This window comes from Zalophus californianus, chromosome X (genome assembly GCF_009762305.2).
Source record: "Zalophus californianus isolate mZalCal1 chromosome X, mZalCal1.pri.v2, whole genome shotgun sequence".
Lineage (NCBI taxonomy): Eukaryota > Metazoa > Chordata > Mammalia > Carnivora > Otariidae > Zalophus > Zalophus californianus.
This window is the reverse complement of record NC_045612.1, coordinates 112,072,584-112,089,093: the sequence shown is the minus strand read 5'-3', so window position 1 is coordinate 112,089,093 and position 16,510 is coordinate 112,072,584. Positions and strand designations below refer to the sequence as shown.

Below are 16,510 nucleotides of genomic sequence, written 5' to 3'. Positions count from 1 at the left end.
TTCTAGAAATGCAACCACTGTATAAATTATGTATTTTTTTCCTGAGCTTTGTCTGAAACTTTACCAAGAGTTGTTTACATTTCAGGAAACCAATATCCCTGAGGCAATGCTGCATATGTCTTTGAGTCATCAATACAACACACTTGTATCACTCTGCAGCTGTAGCTGCTCTATTCACATTGATTATAATAATTGACCCAAGCAATGGACATCATGTTTTAAAGTGCAGTCATGCTTAAATGCATATTGAAACATATTATAAATTACATATTTCTATATAATGTATTATATTTAATAAAACATTGAAACTATTTTCCTTTTATTGCTCCTTTATATTACAGTTTGGATATTTTATATTTTTAAAACTTATCAATGTAAGCAGATTACATTATATATGAATTGCATTTCAGGGTAATAAAGAGGGCCTACAAAATTGTTATAAAAAGGGAACAGGTTTTGATAGGTTTGAGAACCCCCCCATGCCATCCTGCTATTTGTTTTCCCCCATCTTGTCTCTAAAAATACTGCATAATCAGTGTCATTTTTTTTGCATTTGAATTATTATATTAAATATTATTCTCATGTGATTCACTCACTGTTTTGAATATTAATAGTTTTTGTGGGGGTTATTTTATTTTTTTATTTTTATTTTTTTATTATGTTCATTTAGCCAACATATAGTACATCATTAGTTTTTGATGTAGTTTTTTTTTAAATATGGAATGCTTCATGAATTTGCCTGTAATCCTTGCACAGGGACCATGCTAATCTCTGTACCATTCCAATCTTAGTATATGTGCTGCCCAAGTGAGCACTTTGCAATTTTTAATATTCTCATTCCTGTATGATATTCCATTGTAAAAATAAACTATAATTCACTTACCTATACTACTCTTATCCCCCCAGTTTCAGTAAGAAATAATTAGCATATATCACTGTATAAGTTTAAGCAAACAGCATGATGGTTTTCAGTGTCAGTTCTTGATTAACAACTTTGAATTGTAAATTAATGAAATCAAATTTAATGAAGCAATCCTGATAAATGTTTACTTTATCCTCAGGTCCAAAAATTCAAGTGTCAAGAATTTTTTCTCTTAAATATGCTTTTTACAAAATGCTTTTGACCCATTCCTTTTCTCCAGGTTTTCCCTTCTCTAAGCCATTATTATCTTACTTATGTCTTAGCCCTAATCATTATGTGTTAAAATATCTTTCAGGAGGCACCTGGGTGGCTCAGTTGCTTAAGCATCTGACTTTTGATTTCGGCTCATGTCATGATCTCAAGGCTGTAAGATTGAGCCCCGCGTCATCTCTGCACTGGGCATGGAGCCTGCTTAAGAGTCTCTCTCTCCTTCTGCCCCTCCCCCACTTATCTCCCCCCCCTTTAAAAAAAAAAGATTTTTCAGAAAAACCCACAAGCTAATCTGTATTTTGTCCAATAGAAAACTCATTCTATAATAATCTGAGTGCTTAACACAAACTTTCTGATTTCTTATTTCATTACTTCTATTCTTCTGCTATTAAATGTTATATCTGACTTATCTTGCCTATCACTTAAAAGGTCCTATTCCTTTCTTACTGAATGTTTAATTTTCATGATCATCTGGATTAATATCATTGCTTTGAAAGAAAGCCATCTTTATTCTATCTGAATCATCCTATATGAGTTTCATCCCAAATTATCTTCCACTACACCAGCCAAATATGCTAGGTCAAATGTTAAATACTGGGTAGGAGGGAGGTGAAAAATTAATAATCTTTTCTTCTGTTTTCAAGGGGCTTATCCTCATGGTTACACCAATCTGTATCCCCATTTCTTAATGAGAAATAGAGAAGACAACAGTATTTGTACACATAGCAGTATCATTAAAAGCCCACACACCAGCACATTAGTTTCTCACACATTTTTTTAGTTCTTAGCATCATGGTTTGACATTATCAGAAACTCAGTAGAACCTGAAAAAAATAAGACTGAAGAGTGTAAGTGTCCAAATCCAACACTATAAAAAATGGAAATACATGCCATGAATATATTGTTGAATAAAATGAGTTGAACTGAGTGCAGTTCAACTTGCACATTTCGTTTAAATTGTCATTGCTTTCCTTCTCTGCTTACTTGCTGTTCACTGATTATATATGAATCCCAGGCCAAAGATGTAAGGTTCAAATAATAATTATTGCCTAGGGATGAGGGGGTTGTCTCAGTTTTGCAATAAAATAAATAATGGGTTTATAAAGATTACCCATATATTTGTATGTCTTTGTCTGGAACTTATGCATTAGTCCAATTTATAAGCAAAAATTATGCCATCTTAACAGATGGCCCTACATGTAAATAAATAAAAGAACAGAAAGAATTGGTAGAGATTTACTAGGGTTCCTATATAATGGCACACTCGGAAAGAAAGAATAGGGAGAAACTGTATAAACTCAGAGATTAAGAAAAGCATCGCTATGCTAAGTATTAGAATTACCTGCAGAGATTAAAAACCTATACCAATGATTCTAATTTAGCTAACCTGGGGCGTGGCTTGGGTACTGGGATTTTTTTAAAAGGTCCCCAGTGATTCCAAGATACAGCCAATTTGAGATCTACCGCACTAAACAAAACCTAAAACACAGCTCTGTTACCAATCATACTTAACTGGATATTTAAGGTAAATTATTTGAAAGATAATATTCTCAAAGCAAAAAGCAATTCTGTCAGCATAATATTCTTCACAGCTGTAGCTAATGATACACAGTTTATTCCTGACTATGATAATAACTCATTTTATCAAGATAATTTTGGTCAAAAAACTATGATGTATAATGTATTTCTTTCTATCCTCATTTTTAAAAAATCTGACATGGACTAATTAAATGCAATAAAAACAGGTACTTCAAATTGTCAGTGAGTTGCTAAAGTTCTATTAGTATGCTATAACTCTATGCATATTTCTAACTGCTAAAACTTCTATGGACATATTTTATGCTGAGAGCTTAGGCAGGGTTAGATAGGACAGCAAATAGTATCATGGTTTTCCTCAAACTATTTCGATTATTGACATAATAATAAAAGCATTTTTTTGTCTCATTACCCAAATCTGTATCAGTTTAAAGATTAGTCATATTATTAGCTAAGTAAAATCTTCTTTATCCAGGATGTCTAAAACAAAGGTCATTCTAAGTGAGGAAGTGTAATAGTTGTGATGTATGCAATTCTACTTCAGTTGACCCCGTATTAAAACACTGAAAGCTAACTCCCTATAAATCTATGCTACTCATAATTTGGTTTGAAACAAGCAGCACAGGCATCACTAGAAAGTTTGTTAGAAATGCAGAGTGTCAGAACCCTCCCAGACCTACAGACTCATAATTTGCTTTAACAAGATCCCCAAATGATGTACACTAAGGTTCACGTGACCACTTTGGATGATTTTTATTCACATGAAAGTCTGCATGACCACCTTGCCAAATTCTCTAAATTTATCAAGTTACCAAAATCATGCTTTAAGGAATAGTGTTGAATTTATCTAATTAATATATTCAATACCTATATTCTTCTTAGCAGCATTTTTGTACAGTTGGTCAAAAGCTAAGGGTCACTGAATAGCATACTCTATTAATCTATTTTTATCAACATATTTAAGAGGAAGATAATTATTAATAAAATGAAATGATTTAAATATATTCTCAAATGTAAATATATTAATAAAGGATATATTCATAAGTGTATTCATTTAATGTATATTCTTAGTCTTTGAAAACAAATAATATTTTTGGTAAATTGCTAAATTTGGTAAATTTGGAAAACGGGCCATTTGGTGAAATGGTCACTTGACAAATTAAGCTTTAGAGCAAATGGTATTTGGTACATTGATTTTCAGTGATCAGCCTCTTCCAGTGGATAATACCTAGCATGGCAAATCTATCAGTATTTGAACTATACTTCTCTTTTTTCACTGTGGTTTTAAAACCACATAAGCTGATTAATATTTAGGGAATATTAAGTAGGATTAAGAGCAGACCTGGGTTTGAGTACTCAATCCACTCCCTGTATGATCTTGATTAAATTATTTAACTAAGACTATGTTTCCCTAGTCCACAGGACTCTTATGTAATTAATAAAAATACAGAAGTCCCTGGTGTGTATTATTCTCCAGTTTTTATTTAAATTCCAGTTAGAAGGACATTAGGAGAAGGAAGGGGGGGAATCAGAGGGGGAGACAAACCATGAGAGACTATGGACTCCGAGAAACAAAGTGAGGGTTTTAGAGGGGAGGGGGGTGGGAGAATGGGTTAGCCCAGTGATGGGTATTAAGGAGGGCACGGTACTGCGTGGAGCACTGGGTGTTATACAAAAACAATGAATCGTGGATCACTACATCAAAAAACTAATGATGTATGGTAACTAATATAACATAATAAAATTAAATTAAAAAATAAATTCCAGTTAGTTAACATACAATGTAATATTAGTTTCAGTAGTGGAATTTAGTGACTCATCACTTCCATACAACACCCAGTGCTCATCACAAGTGCCCTCCTTAATCCCCATCACCTATTTTACCCATCCCCCTGCCAACCTCCCCTCCAGCAACCCTCAGTTTGTTCTCTACAGTTAAGAGTTTGTTTCCTGGTTTACCTCTCTTGTATTTTTTCCCCCATGTTCATCTGTTTTGCTGCTTAGATTTCACATATAAGTGAAATCATATGGTACTTGTCTTTCTCTGACTGATTTATATCACTTAGCATATTACTCCCTAGCTCTACCCATGTCATTTCAAATGGCAAGATTTCAAACTTTTTGATGGCTGAGTGATATTTCATTTTATATATATACCACATCTTCATCCATTCATCAGTCAATGGATATTTGGGCTTTTTGCATAATTTGGCTATTATTGATAATGCTGCTATAAACATCAGGGTGCATGTGCCCCTTCAAATCACTATTTTTGTATCCTTTGGATAAATACTAGTAGTGCAATTGCTGGGTCATAGGGTAGTTCTATTTTTAACATTGTGAGGAACCTCCATGCTGTTTTTCAGAGTGGCTGCACCAGTTTGCACTCCCACAGTGTAAGAGAGTGCCCCTTTCTCTGCAACCTTGCCAACACCTATTGTTTCCTGTGTTGTTAATTTTAGCCATTCTGACTGGTATGAGGTGCTATCTCGTTGTAGTTTTAATTTGTATTTCTCTGATGATGAGTGACGTTGAGCATCTTTTCATATGTCTGTTAGCTATATGTATGTCTTCTTTGGGAAAATGTCTATAAATATTTTCTGCCCATTTTTTAACTGGATTGTTTTTTGGGTATTTAGCTTTATAAGTTCTTTATGTATTTTGGATACTAACCCTTTACCAGATATGTCATTTGCAGATATCTTCTCCCATTCTGTAGGTTGCCTTTTAGCGCTGTTGATTGTTTCTCCCTGTGAAGAAGCTTTTTATTTTGATGAGGTCCCAATAGTTTATTTTTGCTTTTGTTACCCTTGCCTCAGAAGACATATCCAGTAAGAAGGTGCTAAGGCCAATGTCAAAGAGGTTACTGCCTGTGTTATCCTCTACAATTTTTATGGTTTCAGGTCTCACATTTAGGTGTTTCATCCATTTTGAATTTATTTTTGTGTATGGTGTAAGAAAGTGGTCCAGTTTCATTCTTTGGCATGTTTCTGTCCAGTTTTCCCAACACCATTTGTTGAAGAGACTGTCTTTTTTTCTATCGGATATTCTTTCCTGCTTTAAGATTAACTGGCCATACAGTTGTGGGTTTACATCTGGGTTTTCTATTCTGTTCCATTGATCTGTCTGTTTTTGTGCCATACCATACTGTCTTGATCACTACAGCTTTGTAATATAATTTGAAGTCCAGAATTCTGATGCCTTCAGCTTTGCTTTTCTTTTTCAAGGTTACTTTGGTCATTCAGGGTCTTTTGTGGTTCCATATAAATTTTAGGATTGTTTGTTCTAGCTCTGTGAAAAATGCTGGTGGTATTTTGATAGGGATTGCATTAAATGTGTAGATTGTTTTGGGTAGTATAGACATGTTAACAATATTTGTTCAAGTCTATGAATATGAAATGTTTTTCCATTTCTTTGTCATCTTCAATTATTTTCATCAGTGTTGTTTCCAGAGTACAAATCTTTTACCTCTTTGTTTAGGTTTATTCCTAGGTATCTTAAGGTTTTTGGTATAATTGCAAGTCAGACTGATTCCTTGATTTCTCTTTCTGCTGCTTCATTATTGATGTATAGAAATGAAAGAGATTTCTGTACACTGATTTTTGTATCTTGGGACTTTACTGAATTCGTGTATCAGTTCTAGTAGGTTTTTGGTGGAGTCTTTCGAGTTTTCTTTATAGAGTATCATGTCATCTGCAAATAGTGACAGTTTGACTTCTTCCTTGCCAATATGGATGCCTTTTATTTCTTTTTGTTGTGTGATTGCTGAGGCTAGAACTTCCATTACTATATTAAATAACAGTAGTGAGAGTGGACATCTCTGTCTTGTTCCTGACCATAGAGGAAACGCTCTCAATTTCTCCCCATTGAGGATGGTATTAGCTGTGGGTTTTTCATAGATGGCCTTTACTATGTTGAAGTATGTTCCCTCTAAACCTACTTTGTTGAGGGTTTTTTTAATCATGAATGGATGTTGTACTTTGTCAAATGCTTCTTCTGCATCTATTGAAAGGATCATGTGGTTCTTATCTTTCTTTTTATTAATGTGGTATATCACATTGATTGATTTGTGAATACTAAACCACCCTTGTAACCCAGGAATAAATCCCACTTTATCATGGTGAATGATCCTTTTAATTTACTGTTGGATTCAATTTGCTACTATTTTCTTGAGAATTTTTGCTTCCGTATTCATCATGGATATTGGCCTGCAGTTCTCTTTTCTAGTGGAGTCTTTGTTTCGGAATCAAGGTAATCCTGGCCTTGTAGAATGAGCTTGGAAGTTTTCCTTCCATTTTTGTTTTTTGGAATAGTTGGAGAAGAATAGATATTAACTCTTTAAATGTTTGGTAGAATTCCCCTGTGAAGCCATCTGGTCCTGGGCTTTTGTTTGTTGGGAGATTTTTTTTTTTAAGATTTATTTTAGAGAGAGAGAGAGCATGAGTAGGAGGGGCAGAGGGAGAAGGAGACAATCTCAAGCACAATCCATGCTGAGCACAGAGCCTGATGTGGGGCTTGATCTCACCACCCTGAGATAGGACCTGAGCAGAAACCAAGAGTCGGATGCTAAACCAACTGCTCCACCCAGGAATCTGTGTTGGGAGATTTTTGATTACTGATTCAATTTCTTTGCTGGTTACTGGTCTGTTCAAGTTTCCTATTTCTTCCTGTTTCAGTTTTACTTGTAGTTTACTTGTTTCTAAGAATTTATCCATTTCTTCCAGGATGTCCAATTTGTTGGCATATAATTGTTCATAATATTCTCTTATAACTGTTTGTAGTTCTGTGGTGTTGTTATTTCTCCTCTCATTTGTGATTTTATTTATTTGGGTACTTTTTTCTTTTCATAAGTCTGGCTAGGGGATTGTCAATTTTATTAATCTTTTCAAAGAACCAGCTCCTGGTTTCATTGATCTTTATTGATCTTTTCTTTTTTTTTTTTTTTAGTTTCTATGTCATTTATTTCTGCTCTAATGATTACTTCCCTTCTTTTGCTGACTTTAGGCTTTAGTTGTTCTTTTTCTAGCTCCTTTAGGTGTAAGGCTAGGTTGTTTATTTGAGACTCTTCTGGCTTCTTCAGGTAGGCCTGTATTGCTATATACTTCCCTCTTAGGACTGCTTTTGCTGCATCCCAAAGGTTTTGGACCACCGTGTTTCCATTTTCATTTGCTTCCATGTATTTTTTTATTTCATATCTGATTTCCTGGCTGACTCATTCATTCTTTAGTAGCATGTTTAACCTCCATATATATACTACCCTGATACCAAAGCTAAACAATACAAGAACAAAAAAGTATAACTTCTCTGATATAAGTATTACTATTCCAACTTTCTTTTGATATCCATTTGTGTGATAAATGTTTCTCTACCCTGTCACTTTCAATCTGCATGTGTCTTTAGGTCTAAAGTGAGTCTCTTAGAGGAAGCATATAGATGGGTCTTGTTTTTTTTATCCATTCTGACACCCTATGTCTTTTGATTGGAGCGTTTAGTCCATTACATTAAAGGTAATTACTGATAGATATGTATTTGTTGCCATTTCATAACTTGTTATATCATTGTTTCTGGAGATTTTCTCTGACACTTCCTTGTCTTTGTCACTTTTGGTCTCCTTTTTCACTCAAAGAGTCCCCTTTAATATTTCTTGCAGGGTAGTTTTAGTGGTCACAAACTCCTTTAGTTTTTGTTTGTCTGGGAAATTCTTCCTGGCTGCAGATTTTTTTTCAGCATTTTGAATATATCATGCCACTTTCTTCTGGCCTGCAAAGTTTTTGTAGAGAGATCTGCAGCTAGCCTTATGGGTCTTCCCTTATAAGTTAGGGACTTACGTCTTGATACTTTTAGGATTTTTTCTTTATCACTCTATTTCCCAAATATAACTACAATATAATCCCAAATATAACTTGGTGTTGGCCTGCTTTTGTTGATTTTGATGGGAGTTTCTGTGCTTTCTGGATGAGGATGTTTGTTTCCTTCTCCAGGTTAGGGAAGTTTTGTGTTATTATTTCCTCAAATAAACCTTCTGTCCCCTTTTCTCTCTCTTCTTTTTCTGACACTCCTATGATACACATGTTATTATGTTTGATGTAGTCACTGAGTTCCCTAAGTCTGTTCTCATGATCATAGTTTGTCTTTCTTTTTCTCAGCTTCATTATTTTCCATTATTCTTTATCACTTATTCGTTCCTTCCTCTGCTTCTTCCATCCTTGTGGTCATTACATCCAGATGGTTTTGAATCTCAGTTGTTGCATTTTTCATTTCTAAACTGATTGTTTTTCAACTCTTTTATCTTTGCAGTTAGGGTTTCCCTGATGTTTTCCATGCTTTTCTCAAGCCCAGAGAGTATCCTTATGATTGTTGCTTTAAATTCTCCATAAGGCATATTACTTACATCTGTTTCGATTAGATCTCTGGCCATGACCTCTTCTTGTTTTTTCTTTTGGGATGAATTCCTCCATCTTGGCATTTTGTCGAGGTCTCTGTCTTCTGTGTGTTTAGAAAACCTGTTATGTTTCCTGCCTCTGAGAGTAATGGCTTTTTGAGGAAGATGTCATACGGTGTCCAGGGCCAGGCACTTCAGGGAGTGTCTCCGGCATGTGCTGCTTGCACTCTGCTGCTGTGTTTTGGCTGCTTTATCCCTCAGGTCAGTCCTCTGCAGAGTCTCTCCTTGCCTGCAGTGGGCAGTGTTTGAATCTTAGCCTGAGTGTGGCAAGTTTTAACCAGGCATGCTCTGGTCTGCTTATTAAATGAAACCTGATGCTATTTCCACTAGAACTGAAGACTTGCAGAACTCTATGGTCAATAGATGTGGTGCACGTGGGGGTTTCTACTGGCCTTCTAGGGACAGGGCCCACTGTGCTGGTCCTTAAGCACACTTGCCTGAGAAAAGCAGTACCAACAGCGTACAGGAAGGTAGGATTTGTAAGCAGGTTATGCAGCCAGTGTGCTATTTATTGAAGTTGGTTTATGCTAAGGGACAGGGAAGGCAAATCTGCCAGCCAGCTCCTTTGTCCCCAGAGAGGGGATTCCATGTTTGCTGCTCTCATGGAAGCACTCCCAGAAGAGCGAATAATTTCCCCTCATTTATCTCAGGTGTTTTTAAGATCGCTGTTTTCATGCTCTCTGAAGCTGGGTTGCTTACCTGCCTGGACCAGCACAGTGAACTTCGGGCTCTATCCCAGCCAAGTCTGCTGATGTTTAAAAACTCCAAACTTTAGGGACCTGGTGTGGTAGGGACCTGCAGTGGTCTTCTGGGGAAGGGTCTCACCATGCTGGAACTGATGCAGGTTTGACCAAGAAGGGCAGTCACACCAGAGTACAGGGGCATGGGATTTGAAGCAAAGCAGGCTAAACAGCCAGAGTCTGGTTTAGCCACCCTCAGAAGGTATCTCTGCACCTATGCTGAGGGACAGGGGAGAGAAACGGTGCCCACCAGCTGCTTTGTCCCTGGAGAGGTGTCTCTGAGAATGCTATCTCTCACAGATGCAAGAAGAATGAACAATCTGTGTATGCCTTACACAATCCTCAGATTGTACCATCTGCTCCAGGGTTGCTTGCCTGCCTTCTCTCCAGGAGTAGGGCAGTGCCTCTGGGCTCTATCCCAGCCAAGCCCACAGACCTCTAAATCTCCAGTCTTTGAGCCTTGCTGGCTGCAAAAACTCACAAAAATCAGGCCCTCTCGTTATCCCAGCCAATGACTTTGGGGAAGTATTTTCTTTGTGTATACCCTGTGTGCTCTACTCTCTCTAACCTTTCTCTGCAAACAAGGCTCCCTCCCCTCTGCAGCGCCCACAATCCGTTTCTCCAACAAACACATCTCCACACTTCCTACCTTCCTCAATGTGGCCTCTTCTCTCTAATTGTGCAGTTTGTTCTGTCAGTTCTCAGGCCAATTTCTTGGATATTCATAATGATATCTAGCTATGTTTGAGAGACGAGGCAAGCCTAGGGTCTTCCTACTGTGCCACCATCTTAGCTCTCTTTGTATATATTATTAATAATAATACACAAGTCACATATTAATCACTCACTAATTCTTGTTTTAATCATTCTGTCATCAAGATATTTGTTTTCAAATGAAGAAAATAAAATGAGCAAAAGTCACACTGATATTCTTCATTTTATTTCCTAACATGGAGAAATGCTTGAATATCCACTTTCCCAGAAAAAATACTGGCAAATATGATTGATGACCTGGGTCTTTTATCTTGTTTTTAATTTCCTTGGCTTGTATCTATGATCCCTGCTCCAGATGCAACATCTCTTTTCTAAGAGACTGTCTGTCAGTCATTCTAGGATGCAGAAGACAGTGCTATTTGCTTTTAGCACCCTCATTACCCAATGACAGAATCTCCTAAAGAATCTTAGCAAACAGAAGAATGGGGCCAAAAGAGATAAACGGTTTGAGGCTAATGGTGTGACTAAGGTACGAATGGAATACAAAAAAATTCTCAGAAAACTGCCATGTCTAACTCAAATGAGAGATAATTTTACCAGCTCTCATGTACTTTTAATAAAAAATAATTCAAGCAGATAAGACAATTCAAGTTATCCATAATAATACATATTACAACCAATTCATTACCTGTGTTTTCTTAGATGGGAAAAAAGTAAAATGAGATTTCCTATCATGGGGAAATAAAATTCTTACCTACCTTTAGATAGCAAAAGATATGTTAAGATCAGCTCTTGTATTAGTTTTGAATTAAAAGTAACTTATGTAGGCTCAGTGAACTGACTGATACCCTGTGTTAACATAATGCTTTTACAATGTGCTACACCGAAGGCAGAGAAGGGAATTACCAAGTCATGTTTACTCTTTGCTGAGTACTTTACACAGTTATATCATTTACCATAACCCCATGAGGTAGATGTTCTATCACCAGTAAGAAATTAAGATTGAGGTTAAATGACTTGCCCAAGAACTCACAGCTGGAAAATGCAAAACTAAGCTCAAATGCCAGGTCTCTCTGCCTCTCAAGTTCATGCTCTTTGTAATGATCTATGTAGCACTCAGCACCTAAAGTATATTGGAGAAAGCCCATGTGATTTGTCATAGAAAGAGGCACAATCATTATGAGTTTTGGGCGATCAACAACTGACATTATGATCAAGCAAATTATTTTACCTCTATTTCCTTATCTATAATATTAGGAGTTAGATTAGAAGATCGTTAAGGCCTTCTGCCACTTCCAAAAGAATGTTATGTTACCTGGTACACAGAACACAGTTCTAGGGGCACCTGGGTGGCTCAGTCGTTAAGCGTCTGCCTTCGGCTCAGGTCATGATCCCAGGGTCCTGGGATCGAGCCCCGCATTGGGCTCCCTGCTCAGCAGGAAGCCTGCTTCTCCCTCTCCCACTCCCCCTGCTTGTGTCCCCTCTCTTGCTCTCTCTCTCTAATAAATAAATAAAATATTTAAAAAAAGAACACAGTTCTATATATATGCCTTGCTGATTTATTTAATAATTCATTCATTTATTTAAAAATTCAATTTATTTAAATATGTATTTAACAACTATATTTTTTAAATATTCACATTGTTTTCCTACATTGTTTCCATACCAATACTGTTTGTGCCCAAAGGATATTTTTTAAATGTTTTTAAATCAAAATGCCAATAGAGATGGAATCTGCCCCTGACTTAGTCTCTAGCTACCAAATATACAAATAGCTATTTATGGAAAGTTGAGTTGCTTATTAATCCCAGGACTAATGAAGTATTAATCCTGGTACTAATGAAGCTGAAATTTCTTCTCAGAATAATAATAGTAATAATAATAATTACCATTTATTCAAGGTCTCTTTGGGGGAAGATGTTTTGTGTTTATCATGTCATTTACATGCCTTATACATCAAATTCTTTTTTTTTAAATGTTTTATTTATTTATTCATGAGAGTCAGAGAGAGAGAGAGAGAGAGAGAGAGAGAGGCAGAGGCAGAGGCAGAGGGAGAAGCAGGCTCCCCGCCTAGCAGGGAGCCCGATGCGGAACTTGATCCCAGGACCCCGGGATCATGACCTGAGCCGAAGGCAGATGCTTAACCATCTGAGCCACCCAGGTGCCCCTCAAATTCTTTTTTTAATATTTTATAAATATTGATTCAGCACAGGAACTTCATAAAGGTAATAAGATACAGAAGGTAGGAAGTTTTACAGTCTCAAAATGTGCAGCAGATTCTTTCTTTTTCAGTGCCAGGTCAAGGCAGAAGTATTAGCTGTATTATGATGACAAATGATATGTCTATTTGTCAATGTTTTATGTCCAATGACAATTCTCTACTGATTCAACTATAAAATTCTATGCATTTAATAGATGCATTTTGCCAGGGATATATAAAAACCATTAATAATTTACTTAATCCCTACTCAGCTGAACCCCCAAAACCATAGCCCTGAGTAAATTCATTTCTAAGGAACAGACAGCCTTAGAATCAAGTAAAGAGAGTCACTATTGTATTATGTCAAAATATTTTAAGCTTGAAGCTGCCACCACATTCCCTTGATAAAATAGCAATCAGCCAGTTCCTGCCAAAAAGAAATAGTTGCATGCAGCAACCGACATAGCATTAAACACCACACATGGTAGAACTGATAGATTTGCTACTCATTGAGTCAGCAAGATGAGCTACATACCTGGGTTAACAAATTTCAGGTTTTCAAAGTAATGATTAGAGTTGATTGAGTGTAACAAAAATGGATACTCTGGTTATGAAGCTGAAGGCAGCTAAAAGAGATTTTTCTTTTATTCCCTTTGGAAAAAAGTCGTGAAAAGGAGGACATAATGTAGAAAAGTTTAACAAAAATATTTCTTTCTTTTTAATGGAAAATGTGCTATACTGTGCCCTTATAGAATTTGAACATATTTCTCTTGTGTTTACCAAAATAATGGCCATTTGTACAGGGCCAGTTTAATATCTAAACAAAGCAGGCAAGAGCTTGTCCTGCCTCTCCAAACCATTGCTCCCACCAACCTAATGAAGGTCTTGAAATTGCACTAATTCTCCCTTTGAGTTAAAAAATGTTATCTTCCATGGAATGCCTATTAACATAAATTTAAAAGGTTAAAATATTAAATCATCAATAGTCTTTAGTTCATAAACTCAAATAAATTAATGTGTTAAATTGTTACGGTTAGGCATAGGGCATAGAACAACTAATTCTGACAAGAGAAGGGCAAACAACATGTGAGGCCAAGTCCAAGGGCTGCAAGCCGGAACAGTATATTTAATGGAGAGACTCTGGCAGACAAGGGAAAGCATGAGGACCTAGAATCCCACTGGTAAAAGAGAGGAATAAAAAGGGAGAAAGAAGGTAGATGTGAACTGTGCCTATATTTCAATTTTGCCTTAGGGAAGCACTGGTAATTTTGTTTGGATGTATCCATATCACTATATTTTGCTTTGCATATTTTTTAAAATTTAAACTTTCTCATTTGAAAATAATGGTCTTTCTAATTTTTTAGGATCAGATGCAGAATGAATAACCCATCCTTTTTTTACAATATGGTTATGTAGGTACCTGGGGAGTTGCTGGTCCAGAAGAGATGGCAAGTAAAATGGTATAGCTGCTGTTTAGGAAGAAGAGATCAAGATAGGCATTGGCAGTAGAAGTCTTATTTTCTCCTGTCATTCAAGAGCACAAATGCAAATGCCTTTAGCTCTTGAGCAAGCCTTTGGGGCTCTCTATGAGCACTTTTTGGTGTTGCACCATTGGGAACTGTGAAAGACACATCAGATTCAGTCCTTGCTCTTAAAAAGTTTTTCCCACAGAGGACTTTGATATGGCACTACAGATACAGAGCATTTGTCGGTTGATTACAGCTGTTTTAAACTCACCTAAAGGGTCTTGTTTGAGTCTTACAGAAAGGTTTATTTGGTGTGCTTGGTTTTGAGTAGTTTTCTACTACAGGTGAAACATAAATTGACCTGTTTTAGCAAACATGGTTGCTTTTACCAGGGCACTCTGTCAAAACACAAGAAATTATTCTGGGAAAAATCATGTATGGTGGGAAAAAGTATGAAAGGTGGCAAGCAAGGGACAGTCAGAAATGTACCAAGATTAAGAGTAACTATCTTTTCTCAAAAAAACAAAAAATCCACAGATTATGAAAATATGTTTTACAGAGTATCTCCTGTATCCTGACTCAGGTCAACAACTGTTATATCACTAATTTAAAGGGCACCTACTTAAAGTGAGTGAGAACCCAGGATCTCAACAGTCCATGGTGAAGAGCCTATGGCCTCCAGAGCAAAAGGTCCTCCACAGTGATGACCTACCCTTTGTTTTTCTTTACAAAACTGTGGGTTTTTTCTGATGTGCATGAAGTAAGGGCAGAGAATTTGTGAGATATGTGGAATTGATAGCTCTATAATTTTTTCTGCTAATTGTTTTTCAATCTTCTTGAACTAAGAATGTCAGTAAGGAGGTTTGGCCATTTCTTTGTCTCGTGTAGAATGAAAATTCAGTATTTGCCGGTATGGGGGTTATTGGTAGAAAATGCCCTTTGTGAGAAGAGCATTTCGGGTACACTTGTTATCATATGCCATTTTTATCCATTATGCATATCTCTTTTTATAAACCCTTGTGTCGAGGGCTGACTTTCAATAGATCGTAGGGAGGGAGCTGCTCTACTACATACAAAACCTAACCCAGAAGCAAGTCATTTGTGAATGGTTTAGCACCAGGTTCCCCATGATCATGCTTTTGTGTGACTGGTGAGGGGGTGGCCCCCTTTCGGGCTAAGCCCGTTTTGGAAGGAGGGGGTCTCCACACTGGATCTGGCCAAATGGCAGGCAGGGATGGTGGGGGACAGCTATGAGGCCAACCAAGGCCGCAAGGTACTGTCCTATCGTTCTGCCTGGTGGGATTCTGACTTAGAGGTGTTCAGTCATGATCCTAAAGATGGTTTTATCCGTGTTTTAATTTAGATACATTAAATTTTTCTGGAAGAAGTCAGAGAAGGAAAGGAAGGAAAGAATAAAAAGAGAAAATGAAGAGAGGAAAGGAGTTTGGTTTACAGGAAGGCAGGAAGGCTATGGTATTAACAGCTTAACCATTTTACCTATTTTTCAATACTATAATTTTAGCTGGGAGGAAGAAGTTAAACACGAGAGAATATTTCCAATGAAAAATAGTGTCCTAAACAAAAAAGGAAAGTGGGTTCTTACTCTCTAAAGTTAAAAAGAACTGCCCAGTCTCCCATTTCATTTGCAGTTGACCCATGTCTTAGATTAGGTTCCTAGAAGCAGACCCTGAGATAGAAACTCTTGTGTAAGTGATTTATTGAGGAACTGCTCTCAGAAGGATCCTGTAAAAGGATAAAGGCATAAAGATAGAGGAGAGGAAAAGCAAAGGGGAAGATGCAGTGTCAGCTGGAGACTAACTTCAGCTTGATCTCCTGGTGAGTTCCAAACCTTGAGTTTTACATCAAGACATGATGGCCAGGCTTGGTACCTCAGTTTCAGTCAGTCATTGCCTGCAAACTGTCCTATGCCCCACAGGAAGGGATACTGCTCTCCCAGGCAAAGCAGTTCCCCTCTCTCAAGGTCAGTTGTTTCCAGAGAAGGGTGTACCTGTGAGCCTTTAGCAGCTGACATTCACAGCAGCTAGCAAATGGATGGATCTGTTCACTAAGGATCTGAGTGAGGCAGCATCTACTACCATCCCTTTAACTCTAGAACCAGAAAGTTAGATGGTGTTAAGGGTTTAGAGCAGTAAAAACAGCCTTATCATAGAAATCCTTTTGGACAAGTGCTGTTACCTAATTTCCAGGGATCTTATTTGAGTCCTCATATGGAAATATTTCTGAGCAAATTATAAGAGCTATAATATAATATGGCATTTT

At 36.9% G+C, this 16,510-nt stretch overlaps 1 non-coding gene across 1 annotated transcript; it reads right to left on the bottom strand.

Annotated features, from left to right (window-relative positions):
• Nucleotides 1–711: 711 nt before the first annotated feature.
• LOC113931632 lies at nucleotides 712–815 on the bottom strand. The gene has a single exon (XR_003522794.1). It is a non-coding gene; the product is annotated as a U6 spliceosomal RNA (small nuclear RNA).
• Between the last annotated feature and the right edge of the window lie 15,695 nt (nucleotides 816–16,510).